Source organism: Rhipicephalus sanguineus, chromosome 10 (genome assembly GCF_013339695.2).
Source record: "Rhipicephalus sanguineus isolate Rsan-2018 chromosome 10, BIME_Rsan_1.4, whole genome shotgun sequence".
Lineage (NCBI taxonomy): Eukaryota > Metazoa > Arthropoda > Arachnida > Ixodida > Ixodidae > Rhipicephalus > Rhipicephalus sanguineus.
The window spans coordinates 141,003,575-141,015,297 of record NC_051185.1 but is presented as its reverse complement, the minus strand read 5'-3'; the positions used below and the strand labels follow the sequence as shown (position 1 = coordinate 141,015,297).

General features: G+C 44.3%; 3 non-coding genes across 3 annotated transcripts; 2 read left to right on the top strand and 1 right to left on the bottom strand.

Annotated features, from left to right (window-relative positions):
• Positions 1-1,388: 1,388 nt before the first annotated feature.
• Positions 1,389-1,462, top strand: Trnan-guu (transfer RNA asparagine (anticodon GUU)). The gene has a single exon. It is a non-coding gene; the product is annotated as a tRNA-Asn (tRNA).
• A 2,040-nt stretch (positions 1,463-3,502) lies between these two features.
• On the top strand, positions 3,503-3,576 carry Trnan-guu (transfer RNA asparagine (anticodon GUU)). The gene has a single exon. It is a non-coding gene; the product is annotated as a tRNA-Asn (tRNA).
• Positions 3,577-8,218: 4,642 nt separating this feature from the next.
• Trnan-guu (transfer RNA asparagine (anticodon GUU)) lies at positions 8,219-8,292 on the bottom strand. Its single transcript has one exon. It is a non-coding gene; the product is annotated as a tRNA-Asn (tRNA).
• Between the last annotated feature and the right edge of the window lie 3,431 nt (positions 8,293-11,723).

Genomic DNA, 11,723 nt, shown 5'->3' with positions numbered 1-11,723 from the left:
TCTGACCCGGCGCCGACCGGGCCAGAGGGCTGAGGATTCCGAAGATGGGGACCGACTTCCGAGCGGTCAGAACAACCCACGTGACGGAGGAAGTGTTTCAGTATCTAGATGGCCCTAGAAGAGATGTCGCCGCGCTCCAGGGCTATCCGGCTGTGAAGGCGGTATTTATTCACTATAACACGAATTTGTGCCCGTCTGCAGCGCTAGATAGACTTTTTTCTTTCCCGACTCTTGTGCTGGGGCGGAATCGACGCTGTCTATAAGACAGTCTGCTTCAGAAGCTCAATTTGCTTAAATTATGCTATTTCTAGCATAGCTCATTTAGTTGTCACCAAGCATGTCGATTTCGGTGCCCAATTCATGTTACTGTTGCTGTGAAATAGTGTATTTTTATTGCGATTGATATGTGTAATTATGTCATTATTAGAATAACAGAGAGCTGAGCTAGTTGGTAAGTATTCATTCTAAAAAGACAGGGCGTGCAAACACGGACACAAGAAAGAAGTCAGGACACCACAAACGCCGACTAACAACTGAAGAGACGCACAACGGCAGAGATCGCTAACAGGAGGCTCACCTTCTAATCTATCTTTACATCGTCGAGATTGTAAGTGCACGCCAGAATTTGATGAATGCGCAGTGTTGTACCGGCATAGAAATGAAGAAACGCGCCTGATGATTGAAGCGTGGCATATCGAGAATAGTGGTAGCACATGCGTGAGCCAACCGTCGATTAACTTGCATAAAGATGAAATCAAATGCCTTAACAGTTATCTTCCACGTAGACCGCCACGCGTGCCGGATTGATAGGTTCGCCTGTTGCATGGGCATGCGCAGATAAGTTTTCGTGCCTTCTTTCTTTTCTGCCGTTGTGCGTCTCTTCAGTTGTTAGTCGGCGTTTGTGGTGTCCTGACTTCTTTCTTGTGTCCGTGTTTGCACGCCCTGTCTTTTTAGTATGTCATTATTACTAATTATGTAATTTGTAAGCTACCCCTCCCCTTCTGTGATGCCTTAATGGCGCTGAGGGTACTGTAGTAAACAAATAAACTAAAAGTTTCCATGCACTGCAACTTTATTTACACCATTATGCTGCACTTATGTCTTTGCGGATACGAGCATCTTTGAAATAAAAAAGAAGTATTCTAGTATCTGTATTGCAGTATCTGTATTCCGGAATACTTTTTCGTCATATTGCAAAAGTATCTCCGAAATATCCCGTTACGCTAAAGGCAAATGTATCTCAGTATCTGTATTTTAGGCTTCCGGTCCATGTATTTCGATATCTGTATTCCGGAATACTTTTCCGAGTATCTCTGCCCAGCCCTGGTATGCAGTAACTAACGTGAGGTTGATTAGCTCTTCCACTTTATACGACGCTTACGCAGCCAGCCTCCGTGGCGCAATCGGCTAGCGCGTTCGGCTGTTAACCGAAAGGTTGGAGGTTCGAGCCCTCCCGGGGGCGGCTGGAATCTTTTTCTTGCAAGGTCTTTTTTTTGCTTTTTTTTATCTTTTGCACGTTCAGAAACGTGCCGCCATCTTGAGTTTGCGGAGCAATGGTAGCCGTGCGTGAATACGAAACCGGCTGCACCGGCGTCGCGTGGCGTTCGGCTGTTTAAAAGTGAACTGGAGTAACTACCACGCAGTAGTTACGCGCACGTTCTTAAAAAAATAGCAAAAGGTTATTAACTGCAGCATTTACCTACCCCATGTCAGCTTTACTACTTGTCGCTGGCATTTTACAGAAATGTACGAGGCATAACGTAGTAAACGTTGTCATTACAAGTCAGCAATGACGTAGCCAAGGATAGGGGGGTTGGGGGAGCGAACCACCCGAAATCTTTAAATTTTGCATCTGTATAAATGCACGCACACACTAACGCACAGCAACGTACGTAATCAAGGGTGGCTGAGTGTTTGTTCTAATTGTGCAACTGCGTCGCTGTCGCCACTCCGTGCTGCTGATAACTCTCTGGCGTTATGCCACGGGCATCTTGCAATACGTTCAAAATACGCGTGTGCGGCGTTTTTATGGGACGTCGCTCTCGGACTAGTGAAAATCGAGAATCTGAGGCGAAATTTTTTTCTGACCGAGAAATGAACGTCAAGTTTTCAGCGATAATCGCCAGTTAAATTACAGAGCGTCACTAATTCAGCTTTAATTATTTTACGCGTCTTTCTGTAATCATGCAGTTGAAGTCAACCGCGGTATTTGAAGGAAAAGCATGTTGCCTTCTTGCGTCTGCATAATGTTGGTTTCGAGAGTTACGGACCTTCGCAGAAACTGCGGCATGGAATGCCTGATTGCTTCACCGGTTAACTATGTACCTTACTGCATTTTTTTTTCCTTCGTAATGTGTGAATAGTATAACCGTTCTAACAACACACTCCAACGCTGTCAAGACTGTCGCACCAAGCCAGATTCGTAACTCAAAATTAAGCGGCTGCTTCTAAAGGGAGAGCGGTAAAATAATTTACAACCGTGCGGCTGTGAAGTGTGCGGCTCTCGATTTACATGCGCAGCTCGCCAATTTCACTAGATGCAAGAAAACGAATAATTAATTTATTTGTTGGGGTTTTTACGTCTCAAAACCATGATGTGATTGTAAGGGACGCCGTAGCGGAGGGCTCCGGAAGTTTCGACCACCTGGGCTTCTTTAGCGTGCAACCTAAGTACAGGGTCTCTAGCATTTCGCCTCCGTCGAAATGCGGCCGCTGCGGCCGGGATTCGATCCCGCTCTCTTTTCAATAAAACGATTTTGTGCAAAAAAAAAAGAGATAGAGAGAAAGGAAACAGATATGTAGCTGAAATAACAGGGCATTTGTATCGCAAGTTTGGTGCCACAAACGTTTAAATTATATTTGAGATTGAAAAGTTTGCGGGGACAGCGTGGCCGCAGGAAGCACACGACCGTGTTAATTAAATTAGATAATCACAGGGGAGGCCTGTTCCTTGCAGTGGGCGAGGTCAGGCTGACTCTTCTGATGATGACGTGGAAATTCACACCCACCTGAGATTTTATTCAGTGTTTCAAAGATTCAAAACCTTGCGAAATTGGCCGCTACAATTCATCATTTCCAATATGTATCGTAAGGAAATGAATTTTGGTCAGTTAAACAATTAATTTTTGTCAACTGGTCGAGCAGATATTTTTGATATTTAATGCAAATAATATCCATCGTTTCACGTATTGGAGCTTAATGACTACAATCGTGCTATACATGTCATATATTATATTTATAATTTCTTTGTTACCAAAAAAACATAAACAAAACACTCCATTACATTCTGCATTACCATAGCACCGGCGGACATGACGCCAATGCCATGAGAGCAAGTCGTATTTTCAAGATAAAACACAGATGTCTGGGAAGCTGCCTCTCGCGAAGTACTCAAAGGGCTCATGCTCTGACACATCTGCCGTACAAATACTCATTAATATTCAGCACTCCCAGCCAGAATTCTTATATTGTCTTCCGTGTTTACAACGGCAGAAGCCGTGCAGCCTCCGTGGCGCAATCGGCTAGCGCGTTCGGCTGTTAACCGAAAGGTTGGAGGTTCGAGCCCTCCCGGGGGCGGCTGTGTTTTTTTTTTTTTTGTCTTACGAAGCGCGATTTCTTTTTCTCCTTTTTATTTTTCCCTTTTACAGGGCACCACCAATACATACAAACCGTTAAAAATGTCGCGCCAATTTGAGAAATAAGGATAACAATGACTAACACGGCACAGCGCCTGTGTCGCATGCCATAGTGATTGTGCTTGTATTGCTACTGTTCTAAACATCTAGTGCGGCTAACTGCCTGCGGGTGTTTTTAAACGTTACATACATACATACATACATACATACATACATACATACATACATACATACATACATACATACATACATAATAGATAGATAGATAGATAGATAGATAGATAGATAGATAGATAGATAGATAGATAGATAGATAGATAGATAGATAGATAGATAGATAGATAGATAGATAGATAGATAGATAGAATACAGTTGCAGAAAGGTGCCGCCATCTAGCCGTTGCCGAATAGGACTGCCTCGTGTGAATGCGGGACCAACCACGCCGGCGCGACATAGTGTCTGCGCCTACGCATAACGTTAGGCTAGGCGTAGGCTCAGAGTTACATAGGTTACTTTATTTTCCAAAAACATACGCAATTTCTTAATTCGTAACGTCCTTATTTCCACCTGATCTTCAACTTTTGTCGGTGAATACACTTGCGCGTCAGCTTACCAAACATCGGTGTACGCCCGTGTGAAGTGCGTTTGTCTGTGTCGATATATCGCTCAGTCATTCTGAACACGCCGAAACTTTTCTGTTTGACTGCCCATCCAGCTTCTCTTTAACACTGCGGCCTCAACGAATGCACAACAATACATGAGACTGTTTGGCGTAGCGCGCATTCACAAGGACAAAGGAGGACACACACACCTTTGTCCTTGTTTGTGGTTGCGTGCTACGCCAGTCTCATGGATCATAACCAACTAGCCAAACAACGCGCCCTGAGCACAATAATAGCCAAATTAGCCAGAAGCAGCTAGTGCGCAGCATGCCATACCACGGTGCGACTATGCAGGAATTCACAGTGAATGCATATCATATTAGAACACAAATAAAATGAATACTGTTTTTTTATTATTGTCATGATGTAAGAAGATACTGGCGCACAAATAAGGCGCCGTCTACTCTTTAGCTCTTAGAGGTGTCAAACATAGAACATACAGGGTCCAAAATTTCCGAGCGTAACGTATCCGCAGCACATGTATACAATATACAACTTGAAGAACACCATGAGAATATAGCTTCTCAAAAATGCAAAGAATAATATCCCTTTATGAAGTTTCAACGAAGGTTTCGTGTGTGCGACTATGCGGCTACACAGCACCGACGAGTAACACAGAATGAGGAGACTAGGTGAACGCGATTCCACGTTCACTGGAAGTGCACAAGCTGCGGCTTCACGCTTGTCCTTTTCATCAGCGCAGCTGGCAATACAGATGCAAATGAAAAAAACAAAAACAAAACAAAGCAAACGTTTGATTTAGCGGTGATCTGAGAGGTCAAGGGAATCTCGACAGGCTTCTTTCAGTGTGCCTGTAAGTTCGCACCTGTGCTTATATCAATCACCATCTAATTTCTGGGGCAAGGTTGATTTCATTGACCCATGAGCTCGGTCGATAAACACGGAACACTGATAAAGAAAAGATAAATATAAGGATCTGGCTAATCTCGCATCACAGTCCCATACGAGCACCGCAACCACTGTACCCCCACGGCGTCTGTAATATTTGTTCTATGTGCAATGGTTACTTACTGCCTGGTGCCGCGCCACTAACGGGCTTGATTTCGCTTCATTGTCTTAATTTCTTACACGTCAACACCTCACACTCATTATGTAGAGACGGCCGGGCGAGCGACAAGACGACACGATGCTTTCGCCATCAATACATTTATTTATTTGGAGTCGTGAAGCGTATATGAAAGGTGACACAAACAAAAAAAAAGGTTACTTTGTGATGTTAATGTTATTTTACTCTGTTGTTTTCAAATGGACGGTGAAATAAAACCGGAGAAACTCGCTACAAAACTGAGGAGCTTGTTCTAGGCAAAGTGCGCTAGATCGATAGTACTATACGCTCTAAGCCGCAAAGGACGAAAAGAGGTCTGCGGTTCGTCCTTTTGGGGGGTAACTGCACTGCCACAACCATTACTCCCTAAAGGATGAACGATTCGTCCTTTAGGGAGTAACTGTCAGGGGACGAACTGTTAGTCCTCAGTTGTTTTGAGGGACGAAATGTCGGGTGTAAGAGTTACCCCTTTTACGGAGTAACTGATCTATTCCTCTTTTTGCATGGTAGCTGCGTAGGGACGAACTGTTACCCCTGATGGGTCTAACAGTTGCTCCTTCTCGATAAAAAAAATCAATTTATTACAGTTTCTGGTTGAATTACCGAGAATTTGGAGGTTGATACACGCATTTGACAACATATACAATTAATACACAGAAATAAATTCAGAAGTAAACTACAGAAAAATCACAACAAACACACTGGATTCGAACTCGTGACCATTGAATCAGCAGTCGCGTACGATAACCACTATACCACACGCCAGTATGTAGCAGAGTGAATATTACCGGGGCTATATATGTACAGGCACCGTCTGGAAGCTGCGCGTTCTGCCATGTTAGTCAAAGTAGCAAGATTCATTATATTAGACTTCAGCCTTTAGTGTTTCGCAAGCAACCATTCGGTGATCACGTTCATGAAAGTGTAAAATGCGTTGGATTGGTTTTTCCGCGCGCGTGTTTCGAGCGAATTTGGGCGCTTGATGAATGTATGTATATATAAACGTTCTCATATATGCTCCCGTCGACGTGCCAAGCTTGCTCGCTTCTCACTGTGCAGAACATGGTTGGTTATATCGTTCAGCGAAAATGTCTGCTTAATGACAAAAAAAAACACGAAAACATCTAAAGAAACAACCAAGTTTATTCAACGACTCGTGTCAATTCTGCAGCATCGTGTGTACACATAAATTGAACAACTTTGTTGAATACAGAAAATAGGATGGCTTCCCTGTATTATAGAAGAGGCAATGAAAAGTGCAATGTTTTATTCGAATGGATGCTGTCCAGCCGACGTCAGGAAGTGCAACAGCACCATCGACAGCTGCTGAGAGCGTGTTCATAGCTGCAAGATGTTGAAGACGTTTCTCAGGAGGCGCAACGCTCTCATTCATCGATTTCCTGAAAAAGTAATTGCAGAAGCATTGATATTTCCGGCAGAACTGTTCGTGCACTTGCAGTTACGTCACAAGGCGTCTGTTAGAAATGCTGCATGCGTAAAAATTACATGGAAACTGCTCTTTCACAGAACCTGTCATATAGTGCAATGCATGGAACAGTTCAGAATGTGTTATGAAGTTCGACAAACCCGTCCTCGAGTTTAACGTTTCACGCTTTCACAGCGACCCACTAGTGGGCCCACTTATTTGTCAATAAAGCTTGCTCTTCATTTGAGATATAGAAAAATTAAATGATTCCTAGCATCGCAACAAACGAGCGAAATCGCCGATGCCATCGCCGACTGCCCGTGTTAGCGGTGCTAAGCCTTTAGCTAGACATACTATTTTAACAGCCAATCTTCCTAAATGATTTGTTTACCTTGCCGTAGAAGATATTGTGCGGAGTTTACGTCAATTTTCTTTTAAAAAGTCGAGAAAAGTTCTGATAAACAACGTTTATTTGGGCAGCACTGAAAACAAAACTATTTTTGAACAGCTGTACTTGCTACAGCTAATGTTGAGCCTTCACCGAGGTTACGATGGCCCAACCATCATGCTTGTAATTCTATAGCATGCGGGGCAGCACTCGCGAAGATGTATAGCGCGAGCTCATCAATCATGCGTGTTTTGTTCGCGCAGAACGTGAATGTTAAACCAGCGGTGACCCTTACATATCAACTGCACACAGGTAAAATCACGCGGACTGATGGCAGCCTTGTTTACACTCACCTCTCAGGCGATGTCCCAGTCGGCGCGTAGCATTTCGACAGCGTAGCACTTCGTTCCAGTAGCAGATCACGTTTACCACAGCGCGAAGACGATTCAATGCACCACTAGTGACAGCAATCGCAACCGCGAAACGAGAATACATCCACAACACACCGCGAAACCGCCGAGTCCTAGCTTGCCAGGCATACGACGAGAACACCACGCCGCGCACTGATACAGCTTGGGCGCGAGCACATTTTTTTTTTGTGGGAGCTTTTTCACATTTGTTTATTATTATGCCATATGAACGATATTACTTTACTTCTGCCGCAGTTGCCGTAGTTGACAAGACCGTTTACACTTAAATAAACTGTTAACAGTTGATTTCTTTAGCGGACTCTTTGAATACGCGCATGCTGACCATTCGTTCGAGGCCGCCACTGCGCCGGAAAGTTCCGTGAGAGTAAACGTTGCTCCCTGTGGTCTAACAGTTCCTCCCTCACTTTGCACACGGCACCCTCGTCTTGCAGTTAATCCCTCCGGGGACTAACTACCTGTTGCGGGGACGAAATGCAGCACTTACTCCCATTTCGCACCTTTGCGGCTTAGGGTGTACACATTGCCGCCTAGAGTCCAAACTCAGGCGGCGGCACATCATTGTAATAGAGGTGGTATTAAAAAAAAGCATTTGCAAGAAAAAAAGTTTAGCCGCCCCCGGGAGGGCTCGAACCTCCAACCTTTCGGTTAACAGCCGAACGCGCTAGCCGATTGCGCCACGGAGGCTGGGCGTGTAAGCGGCGCGCAAAAATAGGAGTGAAATAGAGCAAATCTCCGGGTATAACAGAAGCTACGACCTTAGGGACGCCTGCTATCTGCATTGAAATGATTTATGAACTTGGAATACCACTCTTTCCTTCTGAATGAATCCAACAGACAATTAATTCTCTCGGATTCGAACAAATTCCGCTTTTTTCGTACTCTGTACTGTATGTTTCTGTATTAAAGTACAAAACTTTTCTGCCACATGGAAACATTCAGTTTGTCAGACGGAAGCACACAATTCTTCCGTACACCAACGTTTTTAACAGCGTTTTTAAGTTCGGAGTAAGTCCGTTAGTCGCGGCCAAAAGGTATCATCATCATGAACCGGCACGTGCCCTCTTCGTCCTCTTCTTCATCTTCTGCTTCGCCCCGGGAACACATGCACCGATTTGTCCGGCGTGGTATGCAATAACTCTGACGAGCGAGAGAGCGAGTACAGAGCAAAGGAAAGAGAGAAAGAGAGAGAGAAAGAAAGGATGTAGAGAAAGAGAAAGAAGGAAATAGAGAGAAAGAAAGGGGAAAACACAGAAAAAGATAGAAAGACAGCGAAATAAATCGACAGAGAGAGAAAGAGAGAGAAAGAAACAGACACAATGAGAGATAGAAAAAATAGAGAGCAGGACAGTAAGAGAAAGATGGAGAAACAAAGAAAGAGAGAAAGGAAGCGAGAAATAAAGAGAGAGAGAAAGAAAGAAGCGAAAGAGAACGAAAGATAAGAGCAAAGAGAAACAAGGAACGCCGCTGAGCTCCTCACAGCCTTCAGGCTCGGCACCACTAGTGCAAAGATGCATAATATTAAGAGCAGCGCAAAAGACGGGACAAAGGACAAGAAGTTCACAGACGAACGCTTACTCGCAAATGGCAGATTTATTAAAAGAACCAAGGAAAAGAAAACATACAAAGGTGACCCAAATGATCTGTGCAATCGTCGCCACGTGGGGATCATGCTAACATGCGCAAGGGCAAGAAGAACCTAAAAAGAACCAAGAAACAGCGATAGGTAAACATTCTTCCGTCATAATACCAGATAGGCAGCAACAAGGTAAGCCAACAAAATCAAAAAACAAAAACAAAAACACAACAAGGTAAGCCAACACTCACTCACTCACTCACTCACTCGCTCGCTCACTCACTCACTCACTCACTCACTCACTCACTCACTCACTCACTCACTCACTCACTCACTCACTCACTCACTCACTCACTCACTCACTCACTCACTCACTCACTCACTCACTCACTCACTCACTCACTCACTCACTCGTTTGAGCCTTTGCGCTATTCGAAGTTCAGCACAGCAGGGGCGTAGCCAGGGGGGGTTGGGAGGTTGAAATCCCTCCCCCCCCCGAAATTTTTCGATTTGGAGCAGCGGAAGGTTCGACGCGCCGAAGCGCAACGTAAACGTCGGCAAGCGGACCACGTGCTCCGGGATGGGGTAGCCCAGCGCAAACGGCAACGTCGGCGGGAAAGTGCTATGGATGAAACGTGCGCTAGACATGCCGAAACGCTGCTTCGTATGGCCTCGTGGTCCCCTTTAGCGGGAGATGGTGTAATTTGTCTTTATTGGCGTGAAAAACAGTTACCAATATGACACAAAAATGCTGTTGCAGATCAAGACGTATTGAAGAGCCAGTGCGGAAAACTTCTCGCTTATAACCAGGGTTCAGTAAGTACTGTGTTGTTGCAATACAAAAAAAAAAAAAAAGAGATTCGGACTGTTTGTGCGCGAAATTTACTAAAACTTCTTAACACGTTTCTTTAACGAATTTTTAGGAGGCATAAATATCGGCCTGACATAAAATATAGTGAATGAATTTACCTGACGGAAGTACCACCTCACCCGCCATGGTTGTGGTTACGGCGCTCGAGTGCAGATCCGAAGGCCGCGATATCGAATCCCAGGCGCGGTTGCCGCATTCCGATAGATACAAAATGTTACCGGCCCTTATACTTAGATTCAGGTGCAGGGTAATGAACACCAGACAACCTAAATTTCTGGAGCCCTCCACTACGGCGTCCCTCTTAGCTATATCGTTGTTTCGGTACGAAAAACCGCAGCTATTATTATCCTTCTTAGTCATAGGGACCGAGTTGCACAGTCTAAAACTATATATTACATGGGCGCAGGCCACGCCTGCGTCTACTGATACCTTCTCAAATGTTTCTGACTGTTCTACACAGATTGCATACAAGAAGCATGTATAGTTGAGCACATTCTGGAGCTTATACGCGTGCGCCAACGGTAACACTGCAGGCATGTACGATAACGCCTTTATAAAATCCTTGAACATCTTGAAAACAGCTCAAATTGGGGCACGGACTAAAGAAAAAAACCACAGCACTGAACTCGCAACAAAATTATATTTGGTGCCACAGCTACACTAGGCACTGCAAGCAAGGAATGCTCAAGAACTATCCCAACAGTCAATTCTTCTACAATCAATTCTTCAATTCCATTCAATTCAATTCAACAGCCAATTCTTCCATTGTTATCATATGAAACGCGCCTGGAATGATTATCTCTCCCTTTGCTATTTAGTGCACAGTTTATTGCGCTCATCCTTTTGTTAGCACTGTTGCCTCGATAAAAGCGCGGTGACCAATCTGTGTGGTATCGTAGTGACGTTTTTTTTTCTAAAAGAGCCAAGTCCACTGTAAATGAAACTGAGAAAAGCGCATTTTTTTGCTACTGACAATTTTTTTGCTAGTGTGCTCATGCCACCAAAATACATGAAATCTATATTGCGGCGAAAATCCATATAGCCCACCCACTATGCCCGGTATTCAGGTGTAAAATTTGGATTTGGCTCTTATAGATTGGAACATGCCATTTGGGCTTGAACTACCTCGTAGAAGAAGTCTAAATCGCAGCAAGTGAACGATGTAGCAATATTTTGCGGCAATTGCAACACCATCATTCTGCTTCCGTCGGCGCCGTACTTTGTTGCATGGGCGTAACGATGATGAGTCGCCCTTCCAGGCAAATGGCGCACCATTGTGGACTGTCGGCAGCGTTTTCTTGTTATTGGCATCTTCTGAAGGCCTTCAAAAATACTTTAGCTCTTCTGTTTCTTCTTAGCTCATTTTATGCCGTGCCGTTCCGGATCACATCTTCTTTAAGGAATAGATCTGTGCCCAATATCTTCATTTCAGTTGTCTTCCATTTCAAACATACCATCTTGGAGCGAAAGAATGACATGATTCTGTAGCGCAAAACTCGAAAAAAAAAACACTAAAAGCAGAAAAAAGTAGGAAAGTCGGCCTCTTACTCTGTATCTTCAAGTCTTGCCCTGCAACATCATGTCCTTCAGCACGTACCAACTCGCTTAAGGAAAACTAATTTGGGGAACAAACGTACGATAGGCAAGCAACCAGAACACAAATGAAACAGA